Genomic DNA, 19,842 nt, shown 5'->3' with positions numbered 1-19,842 from the left:
GGTCATACACCATTTTTCCACAATGACTATGGAAGGAAATTATTCTAATGAAATAATATGGGAATGTGAGCACAGAATAAAAGGAGAAATTGTTATAAGAAAAATATGATCAAACTTTACACACAGACTGATTGGGAGCATGTGTGTAGCAGGGGTGGTGGGGCTGGGAGCAATTCTTAAAAGGAGAAGAAGAATAACATATGAGACAGGTATGTGGGACTGTTAATGAAGACTGTCACACCCGAAGCTTCCAGTTCAGGCTAACATAAAAATGTAAAGATATGGAAGAGAAGCTACATAGGAGAAATGCTAGTGGAACCAGTTTGTTAAAGTGTGGAAAGGTTAAATGTAAAAAGAAGCATGCTACATTTACAACAGTGATCACTATAGTATTTTGATATAAACATTCAGACAGGTTCAAGTAAACACAGTTTTCTTTTGCTATAAGAAATATGGAAGGAAAGATGTGTGTTGTGCATTAAAGAGTGGGATCATGCATTCCAGCTAAATAAGTAAAACATGTTTATTTGTATTATGTGAAGTAGGATAAATGTATCAAGGACTTTCGATAAAAAAAATTGTAAAAGAAAAAACATTTATTTTATAGAGTACATGCAGTACAAAATGATGGTGCATTTTTAATGACTTATCTAATAAAATTAGTCTTTTTTTAAGTGTGGTGGGGTATCTGACATCTATCTTAGGTAACATTATCTCAGGCAGATGGAGCCACAGTTTAAACACTGCACTTGAGGAGTACAACAGCCCATAATGCTGTGCTACATGTCATTAGTGGAAAAAACACATCCAAGTACCCATGTGAGGATAGAACCCTTAGCCTTCTGATCTTACAGCCATCAAAGACAAATATGCTACCTGCAGAGTTACTGAAGCTAGTAAACCTAAATACTGAATTCCTATGGAGGTAGCAGAGTGGCTTGGTAATAAAGGCATTATGCCAAAATTTCAGGATCCAGCATTCAGTCCTGAATTTTGATTTAGTGCCTGTGTTCACTGTATACATTCTCCCCATGTATTTGTGGGTTTTCTGTAGGTACTCTGGTGTTCTTCCAAATCCCTAAACCTCCTGGCAGACTGGTTACTTTCACTTCTGTCTGTCTCTCTCTCTCTCTCTCTCTCTCACACTCTCTCTCTCACTCGTTATAGACATTGGATTGAATGGAACTTGTTAACAAATGTAAATTAAACTAAACTATGGAGAAATTAATTTTCTAAAGAGATGGAAATCAGTGAGACAGTTGGAAGAGAAAAAAAATGTTTTTTTTTTTTACTTCCCTTTAGTTTATCAGCTAGCTAAGTCATTAATTAAATACCATTTGCCATCATTTAAATCCGTTAAATGCATGTTATATACACTCTGCATTTCTTTGTACTGTTACATGCAAGCAAGGGGATGCTTCTGTCCCTTTGGATGTTATAGATTGCAGCTAAATAGATGCTTTGTTTGTATTTACAGAAAAATGTGTCTTAAATGAGTTTTACTCTACAACCTACCACATATTACGTATGACTGCACATACATCATGCCTAAGCTGGACAGATCTGGTGAAACACTGATAGAAAGTCTGTCATACACTGGCTATTTTTTCTCTTCGCCTTCATTTCGTGTACAGCAACGTGTTGCCTGACTTGAGTAACCAATTTCCCTTGTTTGTGAATTATATTTTAGTTCAAAGTACTAGGGTTTGTACATGTTTGTCATACAAAAGGAATTCACATTTAATATTTTAATTCTGCTTTCAGTTCCATAAACTGAAATGTTTTACTCAATAAAAAGGGTGTTTGGGAAATGTTAATTATATTTATTTTAGCAAAACACAAATTGTAGCAATTTTATTCATATCAAAGGATTAGAGTAATGTAGAGAACGGAGTAGCCTGACTAAACCATTAACTCTACATTTGAATGAAAACCAGATGTTGGCTTCAAAGAACTGTAGGAAAGCAAATTATCTCATAATCCTGCAAAACAAACAAGTGATGACTAAGGGAAATCGATAAACCTAGGCACAGATTTCAGTATATTGCGTGTTTATAAGTGTCTGGAACCAGTGGCCAAATTTAATCTCTAAAACGAATAAATCTTTAGTTAATATCAATTACATACATTTTCATTTTTAAAAGGAAAAAACAATGCAGAATTCATAGGCACATTTCCCATTGCCACTCTTTGTAATAATTATGTAATTTAAACTAAGGACAAATGTTTCTGAACTGCAGAACTGTCAATCCCCTAATGTTGCAACTTGTGTTGCTTTCGCACATTTCTTACTGAGATTTTTAATGCATCTCTTCCTATTCAAGTACACCACTATTGAACCAAAATTTACAGCTGGAAAAAATGCATGATATTAGGCTGATATCCCAGCAGCATTTTTTAAACTCTAGCTTTAAACCCAGAATTGTTGAGAAATATAAAGAGAAATCATTGGTATTACCAAAACTTTCACTAAAGCTTCAGAAATTAGAATCATTGCAGGTTTTGTCATTGAGTTCTATTTACTATTATATGAGTGCCCTTTGATACTTATTGCAACCTTGCCATAGTGCTTGATACTGTCATTGAAATAATTTCTTAATTCATTAGAAAATGTCTCTTATGATGCAAATTCCTTATCCAGGAAGTATGACAAATGAAATGCACTACATGATGTCCGTCCATTTTCAAGCTAAAAAGAACTCTCTTTCTAAAAGGAAACAAATCGACAAATTCAAGTGAGTGAGGATTCACAACAACAACTTGTCAGAATTTCCATTAAAATACATAATTCGAATATACTTCAAAAAGTATTTCATTTGACTAACTTACTGTATGCCTGTGTAAACTATTCATCAACACTCTTAAAATCCATGCCAACTCTTTCATGATACTTTAACCCTGCTTTGATCCTGGATACCAACATTAAAACAAATGTAATTCCCTATCTATCTGTCTATCTATCCATGTATCATCTCTATAATGTTGTATTACGTTAAGAAGCAGGTTAATGTGGGCATAGCCCCTTTAAGAAGATATCCCAAGAGAAAAGTGTTATCAATAAACAGTACATTAGAAATGATGATAACAAAAACTATACAATAAATGCTAATTAATATTCAACGATTTTAAAAATGAGCACATAGATCATTCAGTGTACTTATAATAAAACTGGGCATTAATCATGGGAAAAAGCCTAGATTCAAAGTAAAATAAAAGAAAATACATTTATGTTGCTGTTGCCAAAATTGTAGCTAGGTCCTGATCCACCTTACTCATGTTCACTAACCCTAACTCTGCCCTCTCCTCTAACCCCACCCCTACATATAACCTAACAAAAAAAACCTTTCCTTAGCAGTACAACTGCACAAGATACTCAGACACATTACCCACACACTACATACATTTACAGCATGAAAACTATCCTCTTACCTAGCCCTTACTCTAATCGAAATCCACAAACACTCACACATGCACTCCCACCCCTAATGCTGAAACCTTCCATATCCAAAGGTTTCAGCATTGTCACACATCTACTTACCTTAACCCAAAGCAAATTTCATACACAACACTCATACTTTGATATTGCCACATTCAACAAACTGTGTACTTGATGAAACTAATGTTTGATGAAGAAACTCAGCAATTTATTCATTATATATGTATGGATCCCCTACACAACGCCGACATTCCAGAATGCCAACAACAATATGGCTGACACCGTATAATCAACATTCAGAATGCAGACATTGTGAGAGGTCCATAGAAAATAAAATAAAATTTCAACTGTTAGCAGGGGGGGCTACACCCCCCTGCATCCATTGTGGGGGGGATCTGTCCGCCACACCTCCTGTAACTTTAATATACCAACTCCAAGATCGCACTACAGTGCAGGAATGGAAATCTTTCCATTCTGCACTATAGTGAGATGCCGGTTCTACATTATCAGCATTGCGAATGTCGACCATATGGTGTCAGCCATATGGTTGTCGGCATTCTGGAATGTTGGCAAACTGAAGGGGATCTATATATATATATATATATATATATATATATATATATATATATATATATATATATTTGCTTATTTTACTTGTATTTATACTTTTATCAGAATAAAATTAACTGGCATGAATTGGCAGAAAGTGTGTGAATTAGAAAATAATTGAGAATGCATGAGGACAGTGATACAGCTGTGAGAAATCAGAAGAACCAAGCAAGGTGGGGAGGATACTTGATTACAGGTACAATGAGGAAATAAAGGAGAAAGATTAGACAGGAAGTAAAGGTGGAAAGATAGAAGGGTGGTGAAAAGAGAAATGGTGTAGTAGGGGAGAAGAGGTAATGACAACTAAAGATGACAAACAATATGGCCGGGAAATTTTAGTTAACTATCATTAGCAATGACAATAAAGGAAAGAAGAGATGGGAATGGACAATGGATGGTATGTAGGAAGGTTAACTATCATTAAAAATTACAATAAAGGAAAGAAGAGATGGGACTGGATAACAGAGGGTACATAGGAAAGAATGCCTTAATAGGTAGAATAGGTTTTAAGCAGGCTGTAGGGGATGGAGGATGACTGGTAAGTAATATATGTAATCAAAAGAAGTTGCTCTAATAGGTTATCAATGCTCAGAATGCTGCCTTCCACTTTTTCAAGTTGTTGTGAAAAGACCTTCCTTTTTATCATCAGTTGTCCTGATCTGACAGACTGCTGAAGTGGTCTCTTCAGGCATAATACAGGAAACCATAGTTGCTCACAGAGCTATTACCAAAAGAAGTATAGGCATGAATTTGGAAAAGGTGAGTTGGTTTATCAACTCAAAAGAAATCATCTTGATTGAATCAGACAGACAGAGAGAGAGAGACAGAAAGAGAACAAATAGGCATATGGCAAATATTTTGTTGTATAAGACATAGAAAACATAACCAACCAGCAACAGCTTTGGTACATATGCAATATATAATATAAAATGGTAGTACTGTTTTATACATTCAGCTACTGGGCAGATATTTTTATTGTATCAGTGAATGATTATTTTACTTAGCCTCTTGTTGGTGTGTCAGTTTTTATGTGGGCAAAATATAATGTAGGGTCAAGAACAGAATTAGAGAACATGTTAACAACATCAGGAAAATGAATGCAGGGCATCGAGTGCTGTGATTCTATGAAAAAATGGGAAGACGGTTTGTTAAGCACCTTTCCGCCATCATTAAGGTGTTTAATAGGCTGTTTCTAAGCACCCCTCACCACTATTAAGATCCAGTCTCACTCTAGCCATTGACAGCAGTCAGTGGCCAGTGCAGTAAAGTAACAAGATGTACAAAATGCAGCTTTTAAAGCTGTTTGCTTTTCCTGATGCCCTTCTGTGATGGCCTCCCTCTGAGTAGCAGTAGCATATTAAAGTTGTAATATACTTAGCCTTCCTCTAGTTTTTTTTCTTTAACTTTTATAAAACATGAAATCAGTTAAAGCTCAGTGTGTTCTCTAAATGGATATAAAGATTTACTTCTTAAGCTTTATTCTTGAGGTGAGTTTCTTGACATCCATGTCTTGAGCACATAACAAGCTGGTTATGACTGCAAACCTGATCATAATCCTCTACAGTAAAATAGAATTGCAGACATTTATTATCTGGGAATAATTTTTATGTTTAATTTCAAGGAAACGTCTTCTACATTAGAAGCAACCTGGCAGACAGAGATTTAAATAATTTACTGCTGTTTGCAAGCGGCTAAGTGGCATAATATTTTAAATGCCTATGAAAAAACTGGCATAAATAAAGTTTTTACTTATTGCTTTGCTAAAGAAAAGACCAGTGTTTTGTTTTGATTTGCTACTAAAAATGTGTGCCAGTTTTAGTTAGGTTTAAGTATAATATACATGCTAACGTGTTGCATGTTTATACTTTCAAATTCATTTAGTCTTGAGAAAGCACTGAACAAATCTTAGTGTGAAAAGTTTACTGATTCATTTAACAAACATATTTCATTCTTTAGCAACATAGTATATGTTATTTTATTAGCTTTGGACTTACAATATTTGTTTTGGTGTTTATTTTAATCTGGTTACTGCTCTGGTGCTTTTTGTGGCAATTATTCATGGGTAATAAGGCAATGTGAGGAGAGTTCAGCTGTACATTCAGCAATTAGCAGCAGTTCAGGGTTGACTTAGCTGAAAACAACTTTCATGAAGCAGCACTTGTTGACTGTTCTTCACTGTTTTGTGATGATATAGTTGGTATATATAACTTAGGGAGGTGGGGGCAGGGGGTTTGCAGTCTTGCAAAAACGTGCTTATATCCCTGCCCACTGAAAGTGGTTTTCAGTGAATGTTTTTCACATTGTTGTCAGTTGGGGAAATATTGTGTGATAAATAATCATGCATCTAGCAATAGCAAATCTAAAGTTTATAAACCAGGACATTAATCTATATTTTTGCAACAGTCTACTAGAAAAGCTATGAGAGTATGCTTGGAATAGCAATGTCCCCTTGACCAGTCTGGCAGACTTAGGTATAGGTGGCAGGGATTTGTTCAGTCATTGGAAAGTAAAAAAAAGTATTACACGACTGAACCTTTATTTTGACAGCAGAGCATGTTTTTTTAATTATATATATCAGAAAATGGTTCCTAAGGTATAATAACTTTTAAACACTGCACATATGGCCAAGGCACAGCAGGGTTTACTATGAAATAGACACAGAAATTTCATCAGGTATCTTTAGCTTTAATGCAGTTAATTTCAGATGGTACTCTATCAGTAATTCAACAGCTACAAGTTAATAGCACTGTTTTGGAGATAGATCTTCAGCCCTTTCAGTAGGCTAATGATTACATATATATTTTTTAAATTGTGCTTGGATGGTAATATTAAATAATTTATTGAAAAGAAGCAAAACAGAGCTGTATATTGAAATATTTTTATTTCCAACACAATATTTTTTGTGCAAATGGAAAACAAGAACTGACATTAAAAAATAAGGCAAGCATCTAAATTCCAGCAAGCGATATAGTAGATATCTTATCCATCCACCCACCCATCCAAGTGTACAGCAGTCCATCCATTTTCTAAACCACATAACCTGGTAACAACAATCTAGAAAAGTCAGTCAGGCCTTCCATATCCCCAGCAACAAAAATCAGGTCATCCACTGGTTCCCCAGGTGCTCCCAGGCAAGATAAGAGGTATAAAACCTCTGGGTCTGCCTTATGGCCTTCTCATTTTGGTGAGTGCCTTGGCACACGTTCTGTGGAAGGCAACCAGTGGACATCCTCCCAAAGTGCCCAACTACAAAAACTCCTCTTAATTTTTTTTAATTTCTCCAAGTCTTTTGGGATTCTAATACCATGACAGGAATGGACCCCATTCCTAAGTCAAAGTATGATTAAAGTTCATGAAATTAGTATTGTTTCAATCTTTGATGTTAGCCAGAGGTGCTCTTTGCAGCACCCACAATGTGCCCAGTAATGACTCCTTCTGCAATTCATATGGTGTTACATGTATCTTAATGTATCTAAATATGATTGCAGACTCTTTTTATAAGATCTGTTGATCCTGCTACTACTGGAACTGCCTGGGTATTTTTCTTCCACATTGCTCTCGTTTCTGCCTGCAAATCCCGATATTTTATGACTTTGTCTCTGTATGCAAGACAGTGTACTCAATGGGTGTAGCAATTTCACTGATCAGTGCTAGTTTTGACTTCTTTCCATGGACCACTATATCTGGTTTTCTCGCATCTATCTTTTGAACTGTTGGTAATGTGTGATCCCATGAGATGTATACTTCATCATTTTCTATGATGCTTTGTGGCTCATGTTTCTATTGTTTTTCAGCTACTTCATATTATAATATTTGTATAATCCTCATTGCAATAGTCTTGCCACATTACTATAAAAAGCACAAATGAAAAAACTGGAATATAACAACAACAAACCAGTGAGCCAACAACTTAGGATTTATTAAAGAAACTCTTGCTCTTCGGAAAAAAAAACGCCTTCAAGGAGTAAAAACATTCAAATAACCCATCACTTTATATACCATTCTTTAAAAACACATCCCATTAAACTATCAAATAATAAAATTCAATTCAAAATAAAAAGTTTCTTTATAAAGCAATTTTGATATGGATTTTAAAAAAAGATTGATTTATAAAGACACTGTTTTTATTTTGAAATATGACAAACTGACCTCAGTGGTTTAAATGTTGAATGCAATTGGAAGTTTCTTACCAGATTGTTTAATTGTTTAATTATTTGATTGTTTAATGGGATGTGTTTTTACAGAATGGTATATAAAGTGGTGGGCTATTTGAATGTTTTTACTCCTTGAAGGCAGTTGTTTGCCAAGGCACTGGAGTTTTTTAATAAATCCTAAATTGTTGGCTTACTGGTTTGTTGTTATATTGTGACATTAAAATGCCTTTCAGTATACAGTCCTTCTGCCATTAGTATGTCACAACCAGCAACAAGGTGTGCAACTGTTTCTAATTCTGTTTTACAAAACCTACATTTGTCTGTTTCTCCCACATGTTCAATGGACTTTGTAAACCAACTTGTATATAGTCCACTATCTTGGACCGCCAGTATTAACATTTCATGTACTGGTTTGAATTTGCCTCTCCTTAACCATTCCTGCATTCACTCCTGATCAACATGGGGTTGTTCCAGGAGGTTTTTTTATACTTGCAACTCTTTTTATGCATTTTCCTCATTTCTTGCCTTCTCATCTGACCCATCACCTTATATTCTTTCTTTTGTTTTTTTTTTTTGTTTTGTTTTTTTTTGCCACATTCATTTTCTGCCTGATTTTTATCTACTTCTGGTTCGATTTCCATTCCTGCTTGACACCAATATGCTTCTGCTAGACTAAGCGGAGAAGTCATCTTAGATCTATTCTCCTCATGATTCAAAATTTTCACTATGTTTGGGTCTTGTGAGGTCAGCAGATATGTATGCAGTCTCATGATTACAGATTTATGCATGTAATCCTTTTCAAGGAGGCCCATACCTCCTTTGGAATGGGGAATATATAATCTTGGTATGCACTGATTTTTATAAATCATTTGATGAGCATGAATCATCCTTTTTGTTTTCCTGTTTAATCTATCCAACACGTTTTGGGGCCAGTCAATCACTCCACAACTGTAAGTTAGGACAGGAAGAGCAAATTGGTTTATGGCTTGAAATTTGTTCCTAGATGTCAACGCTGTTTTCAGGATTAAGTCTTCTAAAATATTCCTTACTAAGTTGTTTCACATTTGTTCATGTTTATTATTGATCCTTCATCAATTCCCAAATATTTATACACTCCCTCTTGCTCAAGTTCTTTTAAATCATTCTTGTCCCAAACTGATGTTTTCTTGATGCTGCAGCTTGTCCTGCTTTGAAGGTTGCTTTTGCACATTTATTAAGACCAAATGACATTCTTATATCACCTGAAAAGTTTTGACTACTTCCAGTTGTGCTTTCAGCTCCTCATCTAATGAGCAATATGGTTCTAACCAGCTACAAAGAGAAGATGAGAGGTCTTTATACTTTGTTGCTTTCTGGGAGCCAAATTATAGCCATGACCTAATCTGTTACGCAGACAGCTTAATGGTTTAAAGGCAAGGAAAAAGACCAGTGGTGACAGAAAGCCACCCTGGAATATCCCCCTTTGAATTTTTACCTCTGAAATAATAATTTGTCCTTTATCGTGACTTAACTAGAAAGTGGTTTGTCACTGTTTCATAGTCACTGTGATGTAGTTTAACAGTGTAGGGTGCATCTTATACATTTTTAACACTACAGCAAAGAACCACATTCTGGAGCTAATTCATTCCCCTCACTTCACTTTGGTCTCAGCTGAGTATAATGACATGCTTGATAAAATATAAGTCTTTGAAGATAAATTAATCTTACTGAAAAAAACATAAGATTGTTCATGATCTGAATGACTTTAAGAAGCAGCATGTCTTTCATTGGCCTAAGAAACAGACTAATACCCTCTCTTCAACCAATAATTTTTTGGATAATGTTGTAACTCCACCCTCTGGTTTAAGTGTTCCATCGATGCCCCCTTTAGTAGTAGAGCAAAGGGGTGAGCATATAAGTGAAGATATAGCCACTGCTCGCTCTAACTTAACAAAATGTAGTACTGCAGTTACAGATTTAGACTCTTTCACAGATGTTAATAGCTGTGAACACATTACTGCTCTAAATGAGGTGGCCATTGTTTTAGCTGACAATGATGCTACCCTGACTGCTTTTGCTAATGTGTCTACGTCCTCTGTTAGCTTGACTACAGTTTTTTTTAGAATCAACACACTTTCAGCTACAGCTTTCCATAAGAGTTCTGGAAGCTTCAAGAGGAAGAAGCAAAACAAGAAATCAGACTCAGCAAGTGGAATCAATAGGACTGAATGGACAGACTGTTACTCAGAAGAGAGTGAGTTACAACAAGGTCGGCCCTATTACACATAGTCGGGCAGCAATGAAATAATTGCTAGTAATAATGTTGTTAATCTGTCTCAATGTACTTTTACTGAAGCAGAGTTGTCTGTATTGAATAGAGGTTTAACATTTATTCCTTCCTTCTAAGGCAATGTTAGTGAAGCTCTAACAGAGCTGAGGTTGTTCGCTAGGAATGCAGATTTGTAGCTACTGTTTAAAGACTTTGCTGGCAATGATGGTTTCAGACTAAAAAAGTATAGTATGTTTGTACCTATTCATACACCGACTGTAAAAGCTTTTTTAGAGATGTGTGAGCAGGATTTGTATAATGTATTTTTTCATGAATATGGAAGTTCCATTTATAACCTCACTTTAGATGAAAGAGAAGCTTTACGTAAATTATGTACATGTGACGATATTATAATGAAATCAGCGGATAAGGGAGGTAAAGTTGTTGTAATGGGAGTGGAATTATATAATAATTTTATGTATGAGATTTTGTCTGATTTTCAAACTTTTAAGCATGCTAATGTTACTATTGTTAGTAATATTATTTATAGGGTTAAGGAATTTTTGTACAGTTCATTAATGGAGGGTGATATAAATCTGGATGAATATAACTATCTGCATATTGCACAACCAGTTATGCCATTTATTTATGGCCTACCTAAAATACATAAAGATTTGAATTTACCATCTATGAGGCCTAAAGTGGCAGGAAGTAAATGGGTCACAGCAGCTATATCTAAGTATTTAGAGGAACAATTAAAGCCTTTTTTTGAAATTTAGTCCTATTTTTATTAAAGATACAAATTATTTTCTTAATGCTTTGAAAGTATGGTCCAAAGAGAATGAACTAAATGGCTTATTATTAGGCACATTAGACATTAAATCACTTTTTACTGTGATACTGAATTACTTGGGAGTACATTATATTAGAGGATATCAGAGTATACATAGTCAGTTTACATTAAGGAAGATAGAGCTGTTATGTTCTATGCTAAAGATTATATTAGAGAACAATATATATATGCTCAATAACGAGTTATACCATCAACAAATGGGAGTGGCAAGGGGGTATGCCCGTTGCGAATGCATACGCTAATTTCGTGCTAGCAAGATGGAAAGAATATTATATTTTTGAAAGTACTAACCCTATATTGTATAAGAATTGTAATCTGTGTTTTTTTAAATGTTTTGTTGATGATGTATTTCTGCTTTGGAAAGATAGTGCGGACAATTTGAGATTATATATTAATTGCTTGCATGAAAATACACAGTTTCTTACTTTTGATATAAATTATGATATTGTTAAGATTAATTTTCTAGATATAACTATTAGTGTTGAAGGTACTTATTTTAATACAACAATATTTAAAATGTACAGGCTACACATTATGTACATTCTCAAAGTATGCATCCTGGACACGCATTTAAGAGCATTGTATATTGTCATTTTCTGCGAGCTAACAGATTAAACAATAATGATGAAGAGTTTAGTCCAGAGTTAGACAATATGACGAGAGATGTTCAATATAGAGGGTATAATGAGAATTTATTACATGAGATGAGACATGCATCTGTGAGTAAATGTACAGACATAGGGAGACTTGTTCTGAGAGCTGGTGATATGGATATGAATAAGAATAATAGTATGAGCGGTATACCGCAAAAAGACCTGTTAGATATTTAATGAAGTATAATAGACATACTCAACCTATTAAGCAAGTTATTAAGACATATCGACCTATTCTAACATCAAATTTGGAGGTTAAGGATATTATTGGTGTTAAACCTATGCTTGCACATAAAAGAGAAAAAAAAATTGAAACAGCTGTTGTGTTATAAGGATATGCGTTGTAACAATAAATCTCCATCCGTAGTTACTAAAGATACTCATCCCTGTTATCATTGCACTTATTGTAGTATAATTAATACTGATTTGATGCTTGAACATCCAATATCATGAGTGAATTTTGAATTTAGGATTTACACTACATGCCAAACTGAAAAGTTGATATATCTTGTGATTTGTGTAGCCTGTAAGTGTTTTTATATAGGAAAAACTAATCTGAAGTTAAAACAAAGGATTTGTTCGCATTTGTCAGAAATACATAGAGTTGAAAATAATGCATTGTTTAAACACATTCAGTTGATGGGTAATTCTCAGAGCTTTAAATTCCACGTTATTCAGATAGTGAATGTAGGAAAACAGGGGGTGATATTGATATTAAACATCTCACTGAACTAGCTAAATGTAAATGGATAGATTATTTTAGAGCAGTAAATAGTCCAGGACTTAATAGTCATAATAGTTTGAAATGTATGCTTAAATTCAAACATGACTGTATTTAAAAATGTTTTATACATGTAACCAGGCTGTGTAAGAATATATATGTAAGAATATATATGAGTGTATATATCTGTATGTTTATTTCAAAATCATATTTATAAGGCTGTAAATGAGTTTGAGTGCCATGGTCTTTTGACTGGTTTTAATTAACTAAGTTTTATCATGTGACTATGTCAGTGTGTATCTAAAAGGTATCTGACTGGATAACCATTTGCATAAATATAAATTTCTGCCTGTTGTTTTAGTATGCATTGAGAAAGAACTTTGCTTGAAAGCTTTGCATTGTGTTTGTTTGATTTTATTAAAGATCTGACTGTATATTCCTAGCTTGATTTTTTGGAACATTTTTAAGCACTCTTTTATCCATGAATGTGGGCTACTGTCAAATGCTTTTCTGTAGTCTTTCTATACCATACTTAGATTATTCCCCTTTTTACAGTTCTCTGCTATAACTTTATTTAACAACAAATGATTCTTTGATTCCATATGACTTTCTTCTACTACCCTTTTATTCTATTGCTATAATTGAGTTTTCTTGTAAATGACTATAAATTCTGTCAGCATCAGTTCCGATGTATAGCTTATACATCATTGGAAGGCAAGTCTATAGCTTTTACGGTAGCTTGTAGGTTCACTCTTAAGTAGGAGCATTGTTTTTCCTGTTGTCATCCAGGCTGGTGTCTGTTTGGGGTGTGCATATAAATAGCTCTTACTCATGGCTAAATCTTCATGCAAAGATGTTAATAGTTTTAACCAGAAGTTAAGTACTACATCTGGGCCTGGATTTTTCCAATTAGAGGCTTTTCCAATCTCTCTGGCCATTACTTCATCCTATTTCATATCCTGTATATTTGAACTTCTTATTCTTTCTTTCACTTCTTCTATCCATTTAGCATCTTTGTTATGTTCCACAGGATCTTCATAAATATTTCTCCAAAATGTGTCTATTTCTTCTTTTTTGATGGACTTTCAATTCCTTTTACCTTGTTTCCTGATTCTCTATAAAACCTTTTTGGATCATCAGTAAATTGCTTATTTTGTACTTTTCCTTTATATTTATCTGTGTATCTTCTAAGTTTTTCTGTCTGTGGTGATATTTTAATTTATTATTTGTGATAGTGCATGAGAAAGCCTAATCAATTATAATATTGTAGATTGCTTTTGTCACGTTTATCTTTGTGCGTTTGTTGATCCATTCCCTCTTCTATACTCTTCTAACAGTGACACTTCTTGTCTTAACTACTTTATAATTTTCTATAGTTGATATTTCCATGATGGCATTTGATTTCTCCCAGTCCTTTCCCTTACTACTCTTTGTTCTTGTGGTAGGACTTTATCTGTGATTAATTTGGCTGCACAGCAATGTATCCTATTTACTAACGTTACATCGCATGAGTCTCTATAGACAATCCTGATTACTGTGTTCACTTGTTTTATCAGATTTCTAACTTTTGGGGTTTTATTGACCTACTGCAGTCTATTTCTTTCATTGATCTTAATATGCCTATCCATCTCTATTAAATCAAGCAACTCTTCTCTTAGATCATGTTCTACTAAACTGTGGGCACATTCTTTGTTCTCCATTTCCTGCTGGCATTCTATAGAAAGTTTCAGGGCATCTTCCTGTGCCACATTCTCTTCCGTTTCACCCTGTGTCATCCGTTGCTGCTTCATATGGGAACTCACTGGCCTATCACTCCACAGTTTCCTGTTCTTTCCCTTGCTGTCCAGCTCCAACTGAACGTTTGTACTGGTTTCTTGTGGGAGGCTCCAAAGTATCTTCATATGTCAACTGATCTGATGCTTCCCACTCCACTGATTTCTCCTTAATGTGGGTGTCCATTGCTCTATCCTGTTGTGTTGTTATCTGAGTTAAATTTTGTAAACTAAATCCTTCACTTTGCAAGTAATCCATAATCTCAGTTTCTATTTCTTTAGCTTCTTCATTATTAATCCTCCTTTCTACTTTTCCTCTTTGTTTTCTTATTTATGTATTGCAAAATGTTCCATATCTGGATATCTTTGCCTGTATTTCTCTTCAAATATCTTTGGCACTGCTCTTTTTCATTGATTAGTTTTGCTCCTCCTTTGCATAAATATTGCACCATATTAATTCTATTTTTCTTTCCCATGTCCATATTTCTTCAGAAGTCTCATGCTCCTCCCGTTTCTCCTTACTTTGGGGACTCATTGTTCCATCATGCTGTGATGGAACCTGAGTTAGACTTTCTACACTGACTCCTTCACTTCGCAAATATTCCATAACTTTAGCTTCTATTTTTTTAACTTCTACTTGACTAATCTTCTGTTCTACATTCTCTCTTTGTGATCTTATGTTTTTTATTGTATAATTTTACATATCCAGATGCTTTTGCCTGTATTTCTCTTCGAATATCTTTGGGGCTGCCTTTTTGTGTTGATTAATTTGGCTTTCTCATTTGCATAAATATTGCACCATACCAGATCTCTTTTTTTTCCTATGTCCATATTCTTATACCCTTCAAATGTCTCTAAATTTTGTTTTTTAAATTAGCATTGAGGGGCAGTGGCTGCACAATGAAATCTTTTTGGATTACAAGACTTCTCATTCTGTCATGGTAGATGAGCCAAGCCATACTGCAAAGAAACCTAATTTCTGCCATTTGTGTTCATCATCTCATCATTTCAGTCACTATTCAAAACTCATGAACATAAGCAAAGATGGGAACATAGAGTTAGTGGTAAACCGAGAGCTTCATCCTAAGACTCAGTTTTCATTTCATCACCACAGCCCCAAATTATGCCTGAATTACTGTCACCAGCCATCAAGATATTTAAACTCCTCCACCTGAGTTAGCTGTTCCACTTTCACCTGCAGAAGGTAGTCCACTCTTTTTTCAAGGAGAGAATAAGGTTCTCTGATTTAGATGTGCTAATTTTAATCCCAACCCAATTTACACCCAGCAGTGAATCATTCCAATATGTTACACTAGATGTTCCCCAGGGCTCTATTCTTGGTCCTTTATTATTCTCTATTTTTATTAATGATCTCTGCAAAGCTACTCCTCATGCAACCTGTATACAATATTCAGATGATTCAACAATAATCTGCACAGCCAAATCTTCATCAGAACTACAGTCCTTAACTCAGGAAATGTTTCACACAATAGAGTCATGGTTCTTAAAACGCTGCCTCCTCCTTAATCCTAAAAAAACTAAGCTCCTGCTGTTTACCCCTACACGGAAGCACATACCTATTGATTTCTCTGTTACTTCTAACAATGGTACCCTCGTATCCCCTGACATGACCACTAAGCTTCTAGGAATTACTATAGACAACAACCTTAACTTTAACTCCCATATTAATAACACAATAAAAACAGTTAACAGAAAAATGGGCTCTCTATATAGAGTCAAATCCTTCCTCACTCCAATAGCTAGATCTGCTAATGCCCATTCTCATCTAATCTCAACACTCCTTTATGCCTCACCAGTCTATACCAATCTGTCAAAACATAATTGTCTCAAACTAGCTACCTCCTATAATAACATTGCAAGATTTGCCACTGGTAATCCCTATAGAACCCATCACTGTAAGAATCTGAAACAACTAGGATGGCTTGAACTACCTCATCAGCTTCAATATAGTCAACTTATCATTGCTCATAAGATCCTCTACCACCCAAATAATACCCCAATACTCTCAAATATCATCACTCCCTATAAAAATCTCACTAACTTACGATTAGCAAATAAATTGTTAATTAACATTAGTAAGTCAAACAACTTGGCAGGTGCTTCTCTGTTCTCAAACTCTATTGGGAGAAACTGGAACCTTCTACCTACTGAATTAACTTCTCTTCCTTCTCTACCCCTCTTCAAACAACAACTGAAAATACTCCTTAGAACAAAATGGCTATGCCCTTGTAACAACCCTGACTAACTGATTAAGATTACTTTTTTTTACTTTCCCTCTTTTGTCAATTTTGTACTTATTGTATATGTAATCAGAACAGTTTATCTGTAACTTCTATGATTTGACTCATTATAAATGACATTTTCTATATATTTGTAAATAGTATTTAACTATTGTCTTCTTTATTTTTGTATTTATTATTAACCAGGGTGTTTATATCTTGTAGATGATTACTAACCATTGTGTTGTAAAATGTATCCCAGTATTCTGTATGTTTTTCTATGTAAACTCTTGTTTTTCAGAGGGTGTTTTTTAATAGGGTGTTAATATCTTGTAGATGATTCAAACCAGTGTCTTGAAAATGTATCCCAGTATTTTGTATGATTTTTTCTATGTAAACTCTATTTTTATTCTACACATTTTTTTTTTTACTTTTTCATCTGTTTTGTCCTGGAGCTTTTCTCCCCGGGCCTCTACTGAAAATGTACATATATCCAGTTAGACTAGCCCGGTCAACAAATGTAAAATAAATAAAATAAATAAATATGTGCTGAAGATTACAGTCAACTGACAACATCATCTGCTAAGATCAAAAGATGTCATCCTCACATTCCCAAACAGAGTACTATCCAGACCTTGGCTGTGCCTTGATATCTTATCCATGAAAATCACAAGCAGGAGGGTAGACCTTTGGTATAATACTATACCCACTCTGAAAGTATCCAGCATAATGCAAGTAATACAAACATAACTCTTACTTCTCAAGTATGAGGAACAAATGGGGCACAACAGTGGTACTGAGACTTCTGGAGATGCAAGACTATATTCAAGTCTCTAAGGCCATGAAATACATGTAGACAGTGTTAGTAAACTCCCACAATCCCTTCCAATAGCTGTGCAAGGGTAAAGAGTTGACCCACTGTTCCAAAATCAGGACAGAATCCACATCATTTTTCCTACATTAGAGACTTGACTTATTTCCATCATCCTAGAATATGCTTCCCCAGGGAGATAAAACAGCATGATCCATGCATAACTGGAACACACCTTCCTGTCCCTCTTTCTGAAAATGGTAACCACTGTGGATTGTGAAAGGTTCATACATGGATGATGCTTCTAATAAAAGAGACATGTAGTGCTGATACCATGCAGATGTTTCTGCTTACTGAATGACAATAAAAAAGTTTTTTTTTTTTTTTTTGCTCTCATTGACTGCCGATTATCTGGTCTGCCTATGTCAGCTGTAGTAATACCATTATACAGGCAGCCATTTTGAGGTTTTTGCTATAAGCCTTATACCACCAAGCTCCAGGAGAAGACATGCATGAGTTGAGTGAGGCTGTATCACTCACTCATGTAAATGATGTAACTCCTCAATAGCATTGCTTCCCGTATAATTCAGAAATATCCCAGCAGGTCTCCAGTATGATAATGCTAAAGGAATCTGTGTCCCATGACAGATGGCCTATGTCCATACCTAAGAAGAGGTAAAGAAGCCGGCTTTATTACTTCTCTGCCTTTCTGGATAGCTCCTCCAGGACTCAGATCACTAACTGAACCTGGGATATCGTTCTCAAAATCAGATACAACTGAAAAAGGTACTTGTGTACCAGTGCTAATTCAACTTCTTAAATATTCAGTTTTTCTTTTCTTGACCAATGAAAAAATACATACTTATGCTATCAGAGACATCTTCGAAAAGGCAAGGAGTGTTTTTTGTTGGGAAAAGCAAAAAGTTATAAATGTAATACTGATTTTGCTTTCCTCTCACCATGCACATATTATTTAGGGTTATGAGTTAACTGAAGTGTGAGGTGTTCTAAACAAATGTCTTAATTTATTGAATGCAACAAGGTTGGATGTTAAAGATGTAAGATTTTATTTCTGATCCATTATTACTCATGAGAAAGATTAAAGTTATTGTCTGGTGATAATAATATTGTTTTGTTCTAGTCAATCATCACACCGTGTCAATGTTCACGTTAACCTGTGAACAAGAACTGCACAGATGTAATACTATATTTATTTATTTATTTATTTATTTTATTTTACATTTGTTTACCAAGATAGTCCAGGTGGACATGTGTCCTTTTTCAGTGGAGGCCCGGGGAGAAAAGCTCCAAGTCATAAGTAACATAGTAGGTACATCATATCAATAAAAAAAAAAAAAAAAAAAAAAAAAACAGTGGGACACATTACCATTGTACACATAACACATACACAGACTTTGTAGTTACATTTAAAGTACTGAAAATTAAACAGTGACAATATCTAAATATGCAAAAACATTTAATTTAGCAGTTGAAGTAATAAATATAACTATCAGCAAGAGAGACTGAAAATTCAGCTCTTTGCTAAGAGATTAGGTCTAAATCAGTTAAGAAGAGGATTTGAAGGTGAGATAATAAACAGAGTGGTACAGGGAAGTGGTTTATCATTAGAAGGTAAGTTGATAAACAGAGCGGTACAGAGAAGTGGTTTATACTGTGGAGCTACAGGGACAGAGCCAGGAGCTTACAAGGTGGGTTTTTAGTAGCTTTTTAAATTGTGTTGTTGAGGGAGTGGTCATCAGTGAGTTTGGTAGGGTGTTCCAGAATTTAGAAGTGTGGTTGTAGAAAAGGGATTCGCTTGCTGAGTTTTTTGCTTTAGTAACTTGTAGGATAAGTTTATTGTTAGAGTGGAGGGATCTTGAAGCAGATTAGGGATTAATGATGTCTTTGAGGCCTAGGGTGTTTTCAGGGTAGTGGAAAATTTTGTGGGCTAAGGTTAGTTGAATAAAGTGAAGGAGCTGAGGTAGTTCAAGCCAAATGAGCTGTTTAAGGGATAAACAATGATGTGACTTGTAGGATGCATTGGTGGCAAATTTGGAGATTTTATTATAACAAGCTTCCAGTTTGGCAAGGTCTGTTTTGCAGAGGTTAGTTAAGATTGGGGATGCAAATAGGAGTGTTGATAGAAGGTAGGTCCTGGCAACAGTGACTTTTGTACTGCTAGTTAGAAATTGGGTGTTTCTATATAGGAGGCAGAGTTTCTTGTGCACTTTTTTGATGGTTTGGCCTATATGGATATCACATTTCAGATTATTGTCGATTGTAACCCCTAGCAGTTTGTTATGGGCAGTTGGAGTGATCATGGTTTTATTTTTAGAGTAGATGTT

The sequence above is a fragment of the Protopterus annectens genome, chromosome 10.part0, assembly GCF_019279795.1.
Source record: "Protopterus annectens isolate FY-2018-M chromosome 10.part0, PAN1.0, whole genome shotgun sequence".
NCBI classification, from domain to species: Eukaryota; Metazoa; Chordata; order Ceratodontiformes; family Protopteridae; genus Protopterus; species Protopterus annectens.
Note: the sequence above shows the minus strand (reverse complement) of the source record.